The sequence below is a fragment of the Doryrhamphus excisus genome, chromosome 17 (assembly GCF_030265055.1).
Source record: "Doryrhamphus excisus isolate RoL2022-K1 chromosome 17, RoL_Dexc_1.0, whole genome shotgun sequence".
Lineage (NCBI taxonomy): Eukaryota > Metazoa > Chordata > Actinopteri > Syngnathiformes > Syngnathidae > Doryrhamphus > Doryrhamphus excisus.
The window spans coordinates 18,183,591-18,199,808 of NC_080482.1; the positions used below are offsets into that span (position 1 = coordinate 18,183,591).

General features: G+C 45.6%; 7 non-coding genes across 7 annotated transcripts; 1 reads left to right on the top strand and 6 right to left on the bottom strand.

The window, feature by feature from the left end:
- The first annotated feature begins 3,164 nt into the window (after positions 1-3,164).
- trnas-gcu (transfer RNA serine (anticodon GCU)) lies at positions 3,165-3,246 on the top strand. Its single transcript has one exon. It is a non-coding gene; the product is annotated as a tRNA-Ser (tRNA).
- A 281-nt stretch (positions 3,247-3,527) lies between these two features.
- trnak-cuu (transfer RNA lysine (anticodon CUU)) lies at positions 3,528-3,600 on the bottom strand. The gene has a single exon. It is a non-coding gene; the product is annotated as a tRNA-Lys (tRNA).
- Positions 3,601-4,479: 879 nt separating this feature from the next.
- trnat-agu (transfer RNA threonine (anticodon AGU)) lies at positions 4,480-4,553 on the bottom strand. The gene has a single exon. It is a non-coding gene; the product is annotated as a tRNA-Thr (tRNA).
- A 342-nt stretch (positions 4,554-4,895) lies between these two features.
- trnag-gcc (transfer RNA glycine (anticodon GCC)) lies at positions 4,896-4,966 on the bottom strand. Its single transcript has one exon. It is a non-coding gene; the product is annotated as a tRNA-Gly (tRNA).
- Positions 4,967-6,327: 1,361 nt separating this feature from the next.
- On the bottom strand, positions 6,328-6,409 carry trnas-cga (transfer RNA serine (anticodon CGA)). Its single transcript has one exon. It is a non-coding gene; the product is annotated as a tRNA-Ser (tRNA).
- A 991-nt stretch (positions 6,410-7,400) lies between these two features.
- On the bottom strand, positions 7,401-7,474 carry trnan-guu (transfer RNA asparagine (anticodon GUU)). Its single transcript has one exon. It is a non-coding gene; the product is annotated as a tRNA-Asn (tRNA).
- A 1,553-nt stretch (positions 7,475-9,027) lies between these two features.
- trnat-agu (transfer RNA threonine (anticodon AGU)) lies at positions 9,028-9,101 on the bottom strand. Its single transcript has one exon. It is a non-coding gene; the product is annotated as a tRNA-Thr (tRNA).
- Positions 9,102-16,218: the final 7,117 nt, after the last annotated feature.

The following is a 16,218-nucleotide window of genomic DNA, read 5'->3' on the forward strand; positions in this document are numbered from 1 at the left end:
CACACACACACACAGACAACAAGTACAGCTCGTGCAACTGCTTGCTTCCCCCTCCCCTTAGAGTTGCACAACCATGTATTAGGGACCTCCTAAAGAAAATAAAAAGAGAGGAGCATGAATGGCATCCTCAGAGTGGAGCGGCATGTCACTGGGTTTGTTTTTTCACTCTTCTCGCTGCGAGAAATTTTGAATTTTGTTGTCTGTCTCTTCTGTAATTAAAGTGTCACAGGAGTTTGAACCTGAACCTGAAGTTTGGTGCTGCATTCAGGTTGCAGTCTCTAATGAGGCGTGGGTTTGAGTCCCACTTCTGACAGCTTCTTGCATCTTGAAGTGGCGTCACCCTTCATTCTAAAGTGGCCGAGGCTGCTCCTCATGGGCAGTAAACCAGGGGTGCTTTTCAAAATGACCGCTGCTGAAAAGTATACAAAGCAGACCTATTGCATTCTGGGGTCTTGCGTTTCTCCAGAAAACAGTCTTTGTTCTTCAACATGACCTCTGATAAAAAGTATGAAAACCAGAGTCATGGAAATACCAGTAGAGGACTGCTGGAATTAGAACCAATGAGCCCCTCTTTGCTAGGCATGTAATTTGACCAACTAAAGCATAGTGCCTGCGAAGCATGCAAACTTGACAATGATGCCTTTAGTAAAAAAGGAAATCCTGTGCATCTGGCACCGACACAAAAACAGTTCACCAATGGGGAAAAATGTTCATAAAAGGGAGGGAGCCCAAAGCCAAACACATGTGTCAATTGAGCGGCCCTGGGTGGGCTCGAACCACCAACCTCTCAGTTAACAGCCGAACGCGCTGACCAATTGCTGCATAGAGACTACATCCGCATCACTGCAGTAAGGTTTCAGTAAGTTTCCACTTTTGACAGAAAGTTGCAAATACTCAAGTGCTGTCCACCTTAACTCTCAGGTGGTCCGGTCTGTTAGTTTTCAGGTGTAATTCTGAATTCTGCCCTTTGGCAGGAAAAGAGCCTTTGTCCTTTTTCAACATGAGCTCTGGGTAAAAGCTTAGATATACTGTATTGGCCGGGAATCAGACCCGGGCCTCCCGCTTGGCAAGCGAGAATTCTACCACTGAACCACCAATGCCCGCCTGAGGTGCCTACCTTTTAACTGGAACTGGAAAGGCTTGTGTAGCCCCGCACACAAACCAAGTGTCTTCCTCACATGCACACCCAATGTGGGTCTCAAACCCAGGACCCTGAGAGTAAGAGTCTCATGCTCTACCCACTGAGCTAACCAGGCCTTTTTCTGCTGTAGATATAATTTTTTGTTTTTCTTTTTTATCGATGTGGCCATCTTGATGTTTGATCAATTCCACAGACAACCTTGTTTCAGAAGGAGTGAGACTTTCAGTCATCTGTAGTTCTACAGTCTCCGACTCAGGCAACATCTTTGTACCCGACATTTCCAATTTATGATCACTCTGCAACCGCCCCTGAACAGACACCCATGTCCACCCTCTCTTGGGGAACTATTGACTCGACTCAATTAAATGACTAAAACTAAAACCAAAAGACCATAGTTGGAATCCTCCCAGCCTCGTTGGCATATCAATGAGTATGTCCACACCCCGAGGTTATCAAACTCGCTCCCAAGGAAATGTTGGAACTCGGGAAAGCATTAATGGCAAGAAGTAGGATTAAGAATCCTACTTCTTGCCAAAACCTACCCTTTGAAGTAGAAGGAGAAGCCTACCCTATGGTAGAAGATAAGATATGCCTTTATTCACCCCTCAGTGGGAAAATTTGCAAGTTCCTGCAAGTTCCGCAACAGCAGGGGGAGTATCTCAGTATGTTTACAGACCATGGACTCCTCCTAAATTTAGATAAATAGCCTTATCCATGCCAAAACCACACAACAACCTTGACCAAATCCTGACTGACATAACTGACTTGGTACATAATCACCGTCTCAACGGAACTGAATTAGCCCAACTGTTGACATTGACCACAGGCTCCAAGTATGGTGCTTTTTGTACGGCCATTTAGCCAATTCTGCCAAAGAGGAATTCAGAACACCCTCGTGGCCCATTGCCATTTTTATGGTACCTGGCGACTTCAACCAGTGAACTCCACTGTACCGCTTATCCTCATCGACGGACTGTATTCCCCACCCTTTACCAGCATGGGGACATTCCAACCCAAGATGAGAACACACTGGACCAGGTACACAGCAACATAGTACGTGGCACAGACACAGCGTCACCCTTCCCCCACTTTTAGCCCAGACTGAAAAAGCAGAGAACCCCCTTTGCAGCTGAAATTGTTCAGTTGGGAGAGCGTTGGATTGAATCTCTAAAGGTCCCTGGTTCAATCCCAGTTTTCAGCACAATCGCTGTTTACATGGTGAGTTGGCAAATAAAAGGTGTAAAGGTGTGACTTTGTTCTCTTGATTTCATCAACATCGATCACGACAACACAACCAGACAATTACATATTAAGACCAGACAAGTGCAGTTGGGAGGTGACGTACAACAAATGTTCACAGCATTAGGTCTGCAAAGTGTTCAGCTGATGCACATTTACTGGAAAGGAAAATGGGCTTTTGTCACGGTAGCCATGGCGACACAAGCTAAAATGTTTCTCCCGCCAGGACAACACCCACATGAAATTCAAGCTTTGCTCGCAGACATATAAGAACCAGCTGAAATGAGCAATCTGCACCTCCAAGTCTGAGTTTATGGTTCTTGCCCAGAAAAGCATAGCTCACAGCCGTAATTGTATAGTGGTTCCTACTCTGTGTTGTGGCCGCAACAACCCCGGCCGATTCAGGGTCATGGCAGGTGTGTGTTGCTTTTGTAATTGTATTGTCTGAAAAGACAAGATTGTCTGTCCACTTGAAGTGTGGTGATGTAAAAATACACTAGTTTTGACCACACCTGTATTTTTAGTAAACATTATTAGCATGCAATGAATCAAAGTATAAGGTACGATGTCGGAGATCGAGAACGCTTTTGTTGGCAAAACAGCCATAATATATCATTTCGACAATAAGGATATCAAACCCGCTATTTCTTGCATGTAAAGCAAGAAACTCTGGCCTTTGAGTTAAATCCCCCCGCTGCACAGGAAGGCTGCCACAATTTCTGCAACACCAAAACACTAACTAAGATGTGTCATTTTGAGTCAACAAGACCATGTCCACAAAGGAGATGAGGTGACCGAGAGGTTAAGGTGATGGACTGCTAATCCATTGTGTTCTGCACGCATGGGTTCGAATCCCATCCTCATCGGACTATACTAATGCACCAGTTTTGACACCACCTGTGTTTTTAGGAAACATCATTAGAATGCAATTAATCCAAGCATCCGGTACGATGTGGGAGATTGAGAATGCTTTTTGCAGGCAGGCATCGATTCCACTTCATCTCACATGCGAAGTGAGCGCTCTACCATTTGTGGTCCTACAAGAATGGGATTTGTTTTTGTGTACTTCGAATGACATGTTTTCCGCATGTTGCAGAATTTTCCACAGGAAAGAAATCTTTAAGATGTATCACCAAAAGAGCTGAACCGCCCAATGTGGGGCTCGAACCCACGACCCTGAGATTAAGAGTCTCATGCTCTCCCGACTGAGCTAACCGGGCATTTTTCTGCCACGATATCACTTTTTAATTTTTTTGAATTGATGTGGTCTTCTTGATGTTTGATCAATTCCACACCCAACCTAGTTTCTCAGGGAACAAAGGAGCAAGAGGTTCAGTCATAGCTGAGAACTTTGGAAGTGTAGTCATCTTAACCCTCCTGTTATGTTCATTTGCCAGGAACAGCCATGATGTTCCCGGGTCAGTTTGCATGTTTATTTATCTGAAAGATGTCCAACACCAAAAAAATCCCCACAAGCATTGTTAGTTATTCACTACTAACTCCATTACTAACTATTCTATCAATGTTTAGAGCAATGGTGTACCTTACCTCTCACAGGTAGTGGTTTAATTAATTTTAATTAATTAATTAATTGAATGAATCAGAGGCATCATGAACAGTCTGCATCAAAACATTATCTGAAATCCTGTGGCAGGTTTCTGGCATTGATTCTTAATTCAGTTGCCATCCCTGATAGATGGTAATGGTAATGGTAATCATGCCCGCGTGGCAGGCGAGTCTCTTTGCTTGTCTGACGTCTGTGTCGCATCCTGATTGGCTGGCAGCAAATGTCAACAACACGCGCGCGGCCCCCGCTTGGCAAGTGAGAATTCTACCACTGAACCACCAATGCCACGTGGGGACACACTGTAAGAGAAAAAAAATTCAACCGTCAAGTGGATGAGCCTCTGCAAAGTGGCGCTGAATGACAACACATCACAATGTCATACTCTTTGGATTCAAGCACCTTCTGGCGTAATGGGATCCACAACAATCACGTCAGCTGTGGATGCAACGTCAATTCGTTCTTGAAGGGCACGTGACAAAAAGAAGTACATGGTTGACAAATCAGCTGCCAAAGTTTCACTGACCAAGCACCCAGGTACTGCTGGGATTTGAACCCAGGATCTCCTGTTTACTAGACAGGCACTTTGACCAGCTTAGCCACAGTGCCGGCAGTGCATCTGGCACCAACACAAAAACAGTTTGCCAATGGGGAAAAATGTTCATACAAGGGAGGGAGTCCAAAGTCCAACAAATGTGTGAATTGATAGTCCCTGGGTGGGCTCGAACCACCAACCTCTCAGTTAACAGCCAAACGTGCTGACCAATTGCGCGACAGAGACTACAACAGCATGACTGCAGTCAGGTTTCACTAAGTGCTGTCCACCTTAACTCTCGGGTGGTCCGGTCTGTTACGTTTCAGGTGTCATTCTGAATACTGCCCTTTCGCAGGAGAAGAGCCTTTGTACTTTTTCAACATGAGCTCTAAAGAAAGGTACAAGCTAAGATATACTGCATTGGCCGGGAATCGGACCCGGGCCTCCCGCTTGGCAAGCGAGAATTCTACCACTGAACCACCAATGCCACATTGGGAAACACTGTCGGAGAACAAATTAAATTGTCGAGTGGATGTGCCCCTGCAAAGTGGCGCTGAATGACAAAACATCACAATCACAACACACGCACGGGATGCCAGGGGAGGCCGAGTACTAACAGAGCTGAGCGAGAGGGCATAAGAAAAAAAATTGTGACCTTGTGGTGGTTACCCGACAGCACCAAGGATATGGCGCACGTCTGATGCGTAATGCATGCCAGGTGATGTTCATCTAGCGAGCGGACATTCTTGTGGGGGACAAGCTCAACAGTAGGAATGTTGAGAGAACTGACCAGTCCGCTATCAATGAAGTTCTCGTCCGCCCCAGAGTCAATTAATGCTGTGGTAGGAGAAGCTTCCCCCGCCCAGGATATCTGAAGTCGGCCCACCAAAGCGGATGATGCAGCCGGTGTGGTTGGAGCGGGCAGTGCCAGCAGCTGGGGAATATCCCTGGTGGAGGAAGAGCGTTGGCGTGCTGGGCGAACTGGACAGCGGGAAATTGTGTGTAGGACTCCCACAGTACAGGCACAGCCACAGGCGTGGACGGTGACTCCTCTCCGCTGACGAAAGGCGACTGGCTCCCAGTTGCATGGGGACGACACTCCCGACGTCATCAGACGGCGCTCCGATGCTGGAGCAGGGAGGGAGGAGTGGTGCCAGAAGAGCCTCAGGAGGTGGGATTTGGAGCCGACGTGTGGGTCGGCGAGGCTCCGCCCTCCGCTGTGCGCTCCGCTCCCGCAGCCGGTTGTCGAGTCGAATGGATAGCGACAGAGAGCGGCTGGAATGATATGGCGCTGCGGAGCGCATATCGGGCGAGCCTCAGCCAACAAGTGCAAGATGAGCTGGCCGCTCGGGATGAGACCCAGACGCTGAGGCTCGCCCGATACGCGTTTCGTAGCGCCTTGTCATTCCAGCAGCTCTCTGCCACTATCCCGGTTAGCTCAGTTGGTCAGCGTGTGGTGCTCATAACGCCAAGGTCATGGGTTCGACCCCCCGTACTGGCCACTCTTCTTTATGTGCTCCAGGAACAACAAAAGGGCGACAACCCACTGGCCCCCATATCCAGCATCACACCACCCACCCACCTGTGAAACACCCTCGACAAGGCCGCTGAAAGACCGGGGAGAGGTAAAGAAAACAGCATGTCAAAGCAGAGTGGCAACAAAACTCTCGGCCACCGAGACTGCAAGAAGCAGATCAATGGGGACATTGGACCCCATTATCCTCTACCCAAAATTTAGACCTCCAAAGTAGAGAATGCGGACTGTGAAAGGACAACACCCGGCCCTCATAACCAACAGTACTCCACCACAAGGTAAACAGCATGGCGGCAACAAATGCCCAGCCAAAGCGTCACAGACAGGATTCCAACCTGTGCGGGGAAACCCCATTGGATTTCGAGTCCAACGCCTTAACCTCTCAGCCACCGTGACTCCTTGGAAAAGACCAATGGGGGCAGGTGACCCCATTGTCCTAGAACCAAAATTTTGCTGATGTCAAGGATCAGCTGGCAACATGTGCATGGGAGGAAGACACATGGTTTGTGTGAGGGGCTACACAAGTCTTTCCACTTCTAGTTAAAAGCCAGGCACCTCACATTGTTTCCATAAAGTACCAAGGGATTGTCCTGTTGCCCTTGTATTTTGTGGGCAAAAAGGAGGCGTTTGCAAGCGGACCTCAGACCCTATCACTGGTCACCTGAACAGGGACTTGAATCCCGGACACTCAGATCAAAAGTCTAATGTTCAGGTGACTGGCTCAAACTTTGTCTTGTCTGACCACTCTTTTGTCCGGAAGATATTTGGCTAATGTGGTCTGTTTTCTTAAACCTGCAAATGTCCAAATACACAAGGGTATTGTCTTTGTAGGGAGCATTGTAGTACATGTGACATGTATACTACATATGACATCAGAAATGATGGGTCTTTATTCAACAGAACAAGAACAACATTTCTTTTAAATAACAGCATAGGAGCTGCTGAAACACAGAGAAGGCACTGCTGGGATTTGAACCCAGGATCTCCTGTTTACTAGACAAGTCTGTCAAAAAATCACAACGGTATCTTGTAACAGTAAGAGGTGTCTTCTCTTAAGGGCCCCTGCTTACCAGTTGATGGGGTTTGACTTGATTCCTTTTAACATAAAAGCATTCCGTCGTCTCTTAATCTATAATCCTGGCTGGCGCTTTTGCAAAAGATAATATTTTCAAGCAGAGCTTCTGTGTTTCACCAGACCTGTGCAGAAACAAACTGAAATCTGTGACTTGATCAACCTAACTTCTGATCAAATGTGTTAGACCATGGAAGCTGGAATGTGCTTTTGAAAAGTCATTGACACGCAGTTTGCCAATTTGGAACCACACAAGTGCTGTGCAAGAGTGGAGCGCAAACATGAATGAACAGTGACACTGATGCATCCAGAGAACGTCCCTGGGTGGGCTCGAACCACCAGCCTCCCGGTTAACAGCCGAGCGCGCTGACCGATTGCGCCACAGAGACGGACACACTGCCAACTTCTGTTCAGTTGAAGCCATACTAACGCATGCTATGCGTCCAGCATGCCCTTTGTTTTGGATGTGACTCGCACCTTCTGGTGTAACAATCGAGGCATTGCAAACCAGGACACCAGCTTTACTCTTTGATGAACGCAAAGTATTTTTGGGTACAATCCAGGGGTCTTGTGCTCTCACGGAAATGGCTCTGTCCTTTTTCAACATGAGTTGAGACGAAATGTATTAAAATAGACATACTGCATTGGTCACTCAATCAGAATTTCTCCGTTTGCCAATTTCAGACTGCGTGACAAAGAATCAAGTCAAACTCCATCGACAGGATGGACAGGGGACAACAAAGCAGGGAAGATAAGGGATAGGGAGGAGAGGGGAAAGATGAGACCGCCTTTGTTAAGAGCCAGAGAAGAAGCTCTCATCTCTGCAAGGTCAAGTACAGTATGCCAGAAGATTTTACCTTGTGAGTTGTCCTCATTCAACAACGGCCTGGATAGCTCAGTTGGTAGCGCATCAGACTTTTAATCTGAGGGTCCAGAGATCAAGTCCCTGTTCAGGCGGTGAAGGTAGGCCCCTTCCCTGAATAACTTGTTTAAGTAAACCTTTGCGATCTTCCAGGACTGTGGGTAAACGCCATTCTCAATAATTAAATTGAAGATACAGTGCGAGACAGGCACTTTGACCAGCTTAGCCACAGCGCCAGCTGTGCATCTGGCACCAACACAAAAACAGTTCGCCAATGGGGAAAAATGTTCATACAAGGGAGGGAGTCCAAAGTCCAACACGTGTGAATTGACAGTCCCTGGGTGGTCTCAAACCACCAACCTCTCAGTTAACAGCCAAACTCGCTGACCAATTGCGTGACAGAGACTACAACAGCACACAAGGAATAACTTGTTTAAGTAAACCTTTTCGACCTAGCACCTTTGCGATCTTCCAGGACTGTGGGTAAACACAATTCTCAATAATTAAATTGAAGATATGAGTTTCTCAGGGAACACAAGGAGTGAGAGGTTCAGTCATCACTGGGAACTTTGGAAGTGTAGTCACTTTAAGTCAGGTCTGCTTTGGTGAACTTCAGAGGCATCATGACCAGTCTGCATCAAAACATTATCTGAAATCCTGTGGCAGGTTTCTGGCATTGATTCTTAATTCAGTTGCCATCCCTGATAGATGGTAATGGTAATGGTAATCATGCCCGCATGGCAGGCGAGTCTCTTTGCTTGTCTGACGTCTGTGTCGCATCCTGATTGGCTGGCAGCAAATGTCTGAGAATTCTACCACTGAACCTCCAATGCCACGTGGGGACACACTGTAAGAGAAAAAAAATTCAACTGTCAAGTGGATGAGCCTCTGCAAAGTGGCGCTGAATGACAAAACATCACAATGTCATACTCTTTGGATTCAAGCACCTTCTGACGTAATGGGATCCACAACAATCATGTCAGCTGTGGATGCAACGTCAATTCGTTCTTGAAGGGCAAGTGACAAAAAGAAGTACATGGTTCAGAAATCAGCTGCCAAAGTTTCACTGACCAAGCACCCAGGCACTGCTGGGATTTGAACCCAGGATCACCTGTTTACTAGACAGGCACTTTGACCAGCTTAGCCACAGTGCCAGCTGTGCATCTGGCACCAACACAAAAACAGTTCGTCAATGGGGAAAAATGGTCATACAAGGGACAGAGTCCAAAGTCCAACACATGTGTGAATTGAGAGTCCCTGTCAGGTTCAAACTCCTCCAGGTCTCTGGTGGTGAAGAAGGGGAAAGTCACAGACCAGTTTCGCTTCTCAGTCAGAGGCACCCAGATTCCATCGGTGGGGGAGAAGCCAGTTAAGAGCCTGGGCAAGATCTATGACTGTACCTTGAAGGACACCGGAGCACTCCAAGCAACATCAGAGGAGTTGGGAACCTGGCTGACCGCAGTGGATAAATCAGGATTACCAAGTTTACCAAGTTTAAAGCCTGGATCTACCAACACGGTATCCTGCCACGCCTACTCTGGCCGCTGCTGGTCTACAATGTGCCACTGACCACCGTCAAGGGCTTCGAGAGGAAGGTCAGCTGTTTCCTGCGGAAGTGGTTGGGCTTACCGCGAAGCCTCAGCACCATCGCCTTGTACGGGAGGAGCAACAAGCTGAAACTGCCCTTAACTTAACACTATAATCATTGTATTTACATTTTATTCTAACATTTCCCTCCTGTTTATCACACATTTTCTGTTTGCAGTCCCTCCTAGGCTCTCCTCTCGGTTTTCACCTAGCAGGTCATCTATGTCAGAAATTGTGCTTACACCTGAACGGAAGTGTTCTCGTCGTCTGAGTCAAAGTACTTGTCTTGGTCAGGAAACAAGTCAGGGGCATGTCCATGATGGCTATCTGAGTCGTCACTGTCATCGCTGCCACCTGCCACCAGTAGGGGGTACATTTCATTTACCTTGTTGTAATTGGTGCCATGGCTAAATCCACAGTCCATGTGATTGTATCCTTCAGGATAGGGATACAACAACATCCACATAAGGCACACAAAAGAAGGGCAACAGCGAGTGCAATAAGCACGGACATCACATAAGGAGACCATTGTCCCCCAAGTTTTCTCCAGTCACCGAACATCTCAGTGTCAACACCAGTGTTCCTTCATCTTGGTGTTTAGCGCCTTTAAACCAGAAATCGCACGCAACAGCATTCCTGTGGAATCTGTATTGTTGGGGATGGACATGCCACATTGGTCGCCAAGCATGGCGCACACTCCTTGCTAATGTGCCAGCAGTCCATCCAAGGCGATACGATTCTGGAAGGCCATGAGTGACGTGGCATGGAGTTGTTCTCCAATTGCTGTGAGTCCGGCCTCGGTGTAGTTCCCAAGCTTTTGTATGTTATAGTGGAGGTAGTTAATCCTATCCACATTTTTGTTAACTGTTATCCATGGGATAATACTTTCCAAACCTGATGCAACCTGATTTACTAGTTTGTATCCGTCTGGTACCCCTCGTGGCACGCTGATGGCATCGATGTCGGTGGGATTGTCTTGCATCATCCAGTCGGGGGCTGGAACTTCTCTCTTCCTTTGGAAGTAGTTTGCGATGTGGTGTTTATCTGCTTCAATGATAGCACTTAGTAACATGTCAACATTCATAGGGTAAATAGATACTGGAATCAGTAATGTCACTACTGCACATGTTCCGGTCATGTTATAAACGATGTCATCGAGGTATTCGTCCTCGCACCACTACCACACGTCTGCTCTAAAGTACTAAGTTGATGGGGGTGTGTTTCCTCCTTCTGTGTTGTAGGTATCTTGATTTTTTTTACATGTCTACAATATTTGAACTCAACGTGACCTACATTTCTTTGCGGTTCCTTTTAGCTGTACACTGGTGAAATTTGTTCGGGCTACTTTAGTAGAGAATGGTGGGGGCCTTTTTGTCTCATTGACTACTGGGAATATAGTGTTTATATCACATAAACATTCTCGACAAAAACATTCTAATATTCTGAACATGATGGTGACAGTGTGGACATTTTTGTCATTACTTCAGGGACTCAAGTAGCATTGATCAGTGCTGGTACAATCTGGAGAAGTGGGGTCATGGTCATACATGCAACACAACTAATATTTTTAACATAGTTTGCTGCACTTTTTGCTGCTTGTTCAATGTTTAAAACCCAGTTTTTAAAAGTTCCTGAAATGGTTCCATGGTGATGCCTTCCATTTTTACTATTGGATTCATTACAATAATCATATAGACATAAACATTTATTAATTATTATATTATTTATAGCTTAACCCGACTACAATAGTTATTGGTAAGCTGGGGGACATTTTGGTTACTGTTTCATTTTTGTGCCATTCTGCTACAGTGCCCTCAAAACCAGGATGCATTGTTGGGTTTTCTGGCCAAGGGTATGTGCTATAATCTTCACTGCTCAGCACGATGCCCCAGAGTCTAGGACTCTGAAGTCCCCTGCGTCACAGACGGGCCTTTACCTTCCTCGTCAGACTCCCGAACAATGACTAGTTTACAATGCGATTGATGTACCTCTTTTTGCAATTTCAATGTCGTCAATGTCGTTAACAATACTTGATAAGGTCCTTCCCACTTGGAAGAGTGTCAGTGTTTTCTTTTTACACTTATAAAACAATAAAGTCCATGTGTATTACTTGAAATAAATATTGTGGTTTTTGAAATTGGCCACACCGAGGTCGCAAGCTGCCCTGGGCATTGTGTTTTGCACACATTAAACACGCTCTACAAATTTTTTGGAATAAGAATTAAATTCATACATAGTAAAGTGGGTGTTAATAGTGTGGCACATTCCTCCTGTTGAGACATGTGCAAAACCATGGCTCAAAATAGCGTCCCACTTATGCAAATTTTTTGGCAAGATTGTTTTATTATCTGTCGACATATTAACCTTTTTGTCCAGGGTTGCTTTATTCCTAAGCCAGTGGTCAATTTCTTGCTTTGGACTCTGTTGTTGCATGTCTGCCAGAATCTCAAAGTCTACTTGTAATTTTTTAGTGTTAAGATGGTTCAGTTCCTTTAGTGCTGCTTGTTTTATCATTTTATCAGCGAACGCATTTCCTAAGGATATCGGATCAGTATTATTTGTAATATGTGTCATGCATTTACATACAGCAATTTGTTTTGGCAATTGCACTGCTTCTAGTAATGCTGTTAGTAATCCGTCATGAGTTACTGGTTTCCCCGTTGATGTTATCATACCTCTGTTTTGCCAATATTGTGCAAAGGTATGTACTGTTGAATATACATATTGGCTATCAGTATAAATTGTCACCTTTTGACCTTTCATTAATTTGCATGCTTCTGTAAGCACTACTAATTCTGCTGCTTGCACAGAATAAGAGGATGGTAAATGTTCTGCTTTCAACACCATATCTTGTGTAACAACTGCATAGCCTGTTATTGTTTGTCCAAAATTATTTTTCTTCAAGGAACCATCTACAAAATCTCCTCTTTTTGTTAGTGCCTGATCTAATATGTCTGGTCTACACTTTGCAGTTTGTGTTGTTAGTTCATAACAATCATGTGGTTGGCCTTCCTCAGGGAGTGGTAGAAGGGTAGCTAGGTTGAGCGTGGTGCATCGCTCAAGTGTTAAATGTGGTTGGGACAAAAGTGTTGCCATGCAAGACAGATGTCCAGCAGGAGACAAAAATGTCACGTTAGTCTGTAATAGCAGGGTGGAAACCGCATGAGGTACTTTCAGTACGAGTAGATGGAATAATACAATGGTTGCACTTGTTTCCACGGCTATAGATGCTGCTATTACAGCCCGCACACAAGGTTATGTAAAGACCTTTACAATCTACTGTTTGTATAAATGTTTTGCTGTAATCAGGTAGTGCTAGAATCGTAATTCCTACCAGTATATATATATATTTTTTATTTATTTTTTTAACACATAATGCTTTTTCTGCCTCATTCCACTATAAGGGTGCTGTCATTTTTAAGTCTGTTTTATATGTTATGTTTGTTAATGGTGACACTATTTGTGCATAGTTTGGAATCCAACATCTACAATAATTAGTGAGTCCTAAAAAGGACATCATTTGTTTTTTCGTTTGTAGTTTAGCTGCATTTAAGATTGCTTGTTTTCTGTCTGTTAGAATGGTTCGCCCTTGTCCAGTCAACTGATGCCCTAAATACTTCACTGATTGCTTACAAAATTGTCTTTACTCACTTTATGGCCTTCTTTTGCTAAATGGTGTAATAAGGCTATTGTGTCTTCTTCACATGACTTCCTATCTTGTGACGCTAGTAGGATGTCATCTACATATAATAATATCTGGCTTCCATTTGGGGGTTCAAACGTGGACATACTGGCCATCATTGCTTGTGAATAAATTGTCGGGCTTTCACAATATCCTTGTGGTAAGCGTGTGTACGTATATATATATATATATATATATATATATATATATATATATATATATATATATATATATATATATATATATATATATATATATATATATATATATATATATATATATATATATATATATATATATATATATATATATATATATATATATATATACGTATATATATATATATATATATATTTTTTTTTTTTTTTTTTGCAAACGTAAATGCGAACCTGAACTTTCTTTCTCTATTTGAATGGAGAAGAATGCATTACTGATGTCTACTATGGTGAACTATGTGACATCTGTTGGTAAAGAATTTAACAATGTGTGTGGGTCAGGCACACAAGGTGCTCTTGCCACCACAGCTTGATTTACAACTTGTCCTGTATCATTCTCCATCCCACAGAGAGTGGCACTTTTTCTCACTGGGAAAATAGGGATGTTACATGGTGGGTTATCGCATTCTACTAAGACTTGCTGGTTTTATTCCTTCATTTGCATTTAGTTTTATTAGGTGTACTTGTAATTATACTACTGGTTCATCATTTGGTTCTGGTTGTATTTGTTAAGACAAGCCTAGTCATGCTGAATATAGCTTTTGGTTCCTTTTTGACTTGTGGTTTTCCACTTTTATTTCCCATCTTGGGAATAATTTAGTCCCTGTTGTGATGATCTTCCTAGGGAAAACTAACAACAGGGTTGTTTGTCAGTGAGAGAGTAATGAACTTTTCTTTGAGGTAATTCTCAAGCTTCTACCCCGGTGAGGGTGGAGAATTCTTGCCTCTGCTTCCTCAAAGACTTACTCTTTTTCTCACCCTTTAATATGAAGACCTGTCTAGTGACAAAATCTCCCATTCACACACTCATTTGTACTTTGAAAACGTTTTCACATTCAAACCCCGAAAAGGCCTTTAACCGCGGAGGCTCTCCTTTCCTAGCCTAGCATGACCGTCAACTCCGTCTTTGTACAAAGAACTGCTAACTCGGTCTTTTTTTTTGTTTGTTTTTTTTTGTTTTTTTTTGTCCCGTCCAGCCATTGGGGCAGATAGTATTGTTGATCTAAATGCCCTTACATGCTAAACAGATTTGCTCTGTGTCAGGAAAGGTGTTGGCTACAACTTCCCTGTACCATGAAATTTTATTTGCCGTTATTTGATGTTTTTGTTATGCGCATTTGGAGCGACCGGACCGGAGCAAGAAGAAACACAGAAAAGAAGAAGAGAAAGGGGGGGTGGGGGGGCAGTAGAGGGAGAGACAAAAACAGCAGCAACAAGAATTCCCATAACAACAACAGTGACAAAAAGAACAGTTAAATGTCAATGATGGCTAAGGGTCACAATAGAGATGATATCAGTGAAATGAAACAGTCCAACTTACCAGTAGCAATAGTAACAATGAAGACATGAACCATGATAGTGAACACAATTACAGCCATACAGTTACAGTAATTAAAATCTCACTGCTTGACATCATTTTTACTGTAATAATAGCATACCAATAGCATATAGACATCAGGGATAAAATGGTAGATTGTATAGAGAAGCACCCATGTGCTGTGAGTGTCCATATGGAGGTGTGTACTTCTGTGTATATATTCATATATGTGTGCGTAAGCGTGCTTGTGTATGTGAATGCGAGTGTGTGAATGTGTAATTGTCACTGAGAATGACAAAAGGAGAGAGACTGCCTTCTACCACCCAGCAAACCCCGCCCCGCGCAGCCAGGTCAAGCCCCCACCGCCAGAGATCCTCCGGCCCCATGGGTGTGGGCAAAGCCAGGGCCGACTCCCCAAGCAACTCCCCGAAGAGACCAGCAATAGGCCATGGAGGAGCAATCCCAACCGGCAAGAGGGCGCCAGCAGGCCGGAGGAGAGCCGCACCCCCGAGACCAGCGGGAGACCATACCCCACTAGGGCAGAAGGGCATCAAAGGCCACACACCTGTGGGCACAGGGGCGCCCCCGCCAACCGGAAGGGAGCCCGTCCACGCCCGCCCCCCCGCCCCCCACACACCCCCAGGAAGCAGAACCCGGCCCGCCCCAGGTAACCCCAGGCCTGACTACCAACACAGGACCGCCCCAGCCAGGACAGAAGAGGCCCGGGCACACTGCCCCATGGAGGACCGGGCGGTAGAGATGGAACGCCTTTGCGCCAGACCCCCGCAAGGCCCCCCGTATATCTATATAGCCATATACACACACGCACACCCACACATATATATATAGAATTATAATAAAACTAATCATTATTTATCTAAGTATTTAAAACAACAAATACATAAAATAATCTCAGACACACGCAAGCACACACTGTGGACGTCCCCGGGTTGGGCGTCCGGGGCATCACAGGGCGGGGGACCCAGGGGTCCCAGACCCACAACCAGGCCCCGAGCCCAGGGAGGTACGGACCGCCAAGGGATAGCACCCCCAGACTCCCCTCGACCACGGCATCGGGGCTACGGCAGTGTGGCAGACAAAGGAGCGGGCGAGGGGAGGAGGCCCGCACATGAGCAAGCGGAGGGGGCGTGCAGGCGAGTGGTAAGGCGAGTGGTAAGGCGCTCCACCGCGCCGGCCGACACCCGCCGGGCAGCTCACCCCCGTGAGGGAGAGCCATAGCTCCAAGTCATGGGGAGGCCAAGCACCAGAGCCGAGGAGTTAAGACCAGCGCAAGGCCACCGACGGACCCCACAATCCACCGGGAGGGCCGACCTCCCCCCCGCCCCCAGAACCAGCAGCGCTCCACCCACGTACCGGAGAACCATCCCTGACGAGCCCTAAGGCAAGACTGGGGATGGGCAAAGACAGGGACAGCGATGCAGCAGAGCATAGGACCAGTGGCAGCAGAC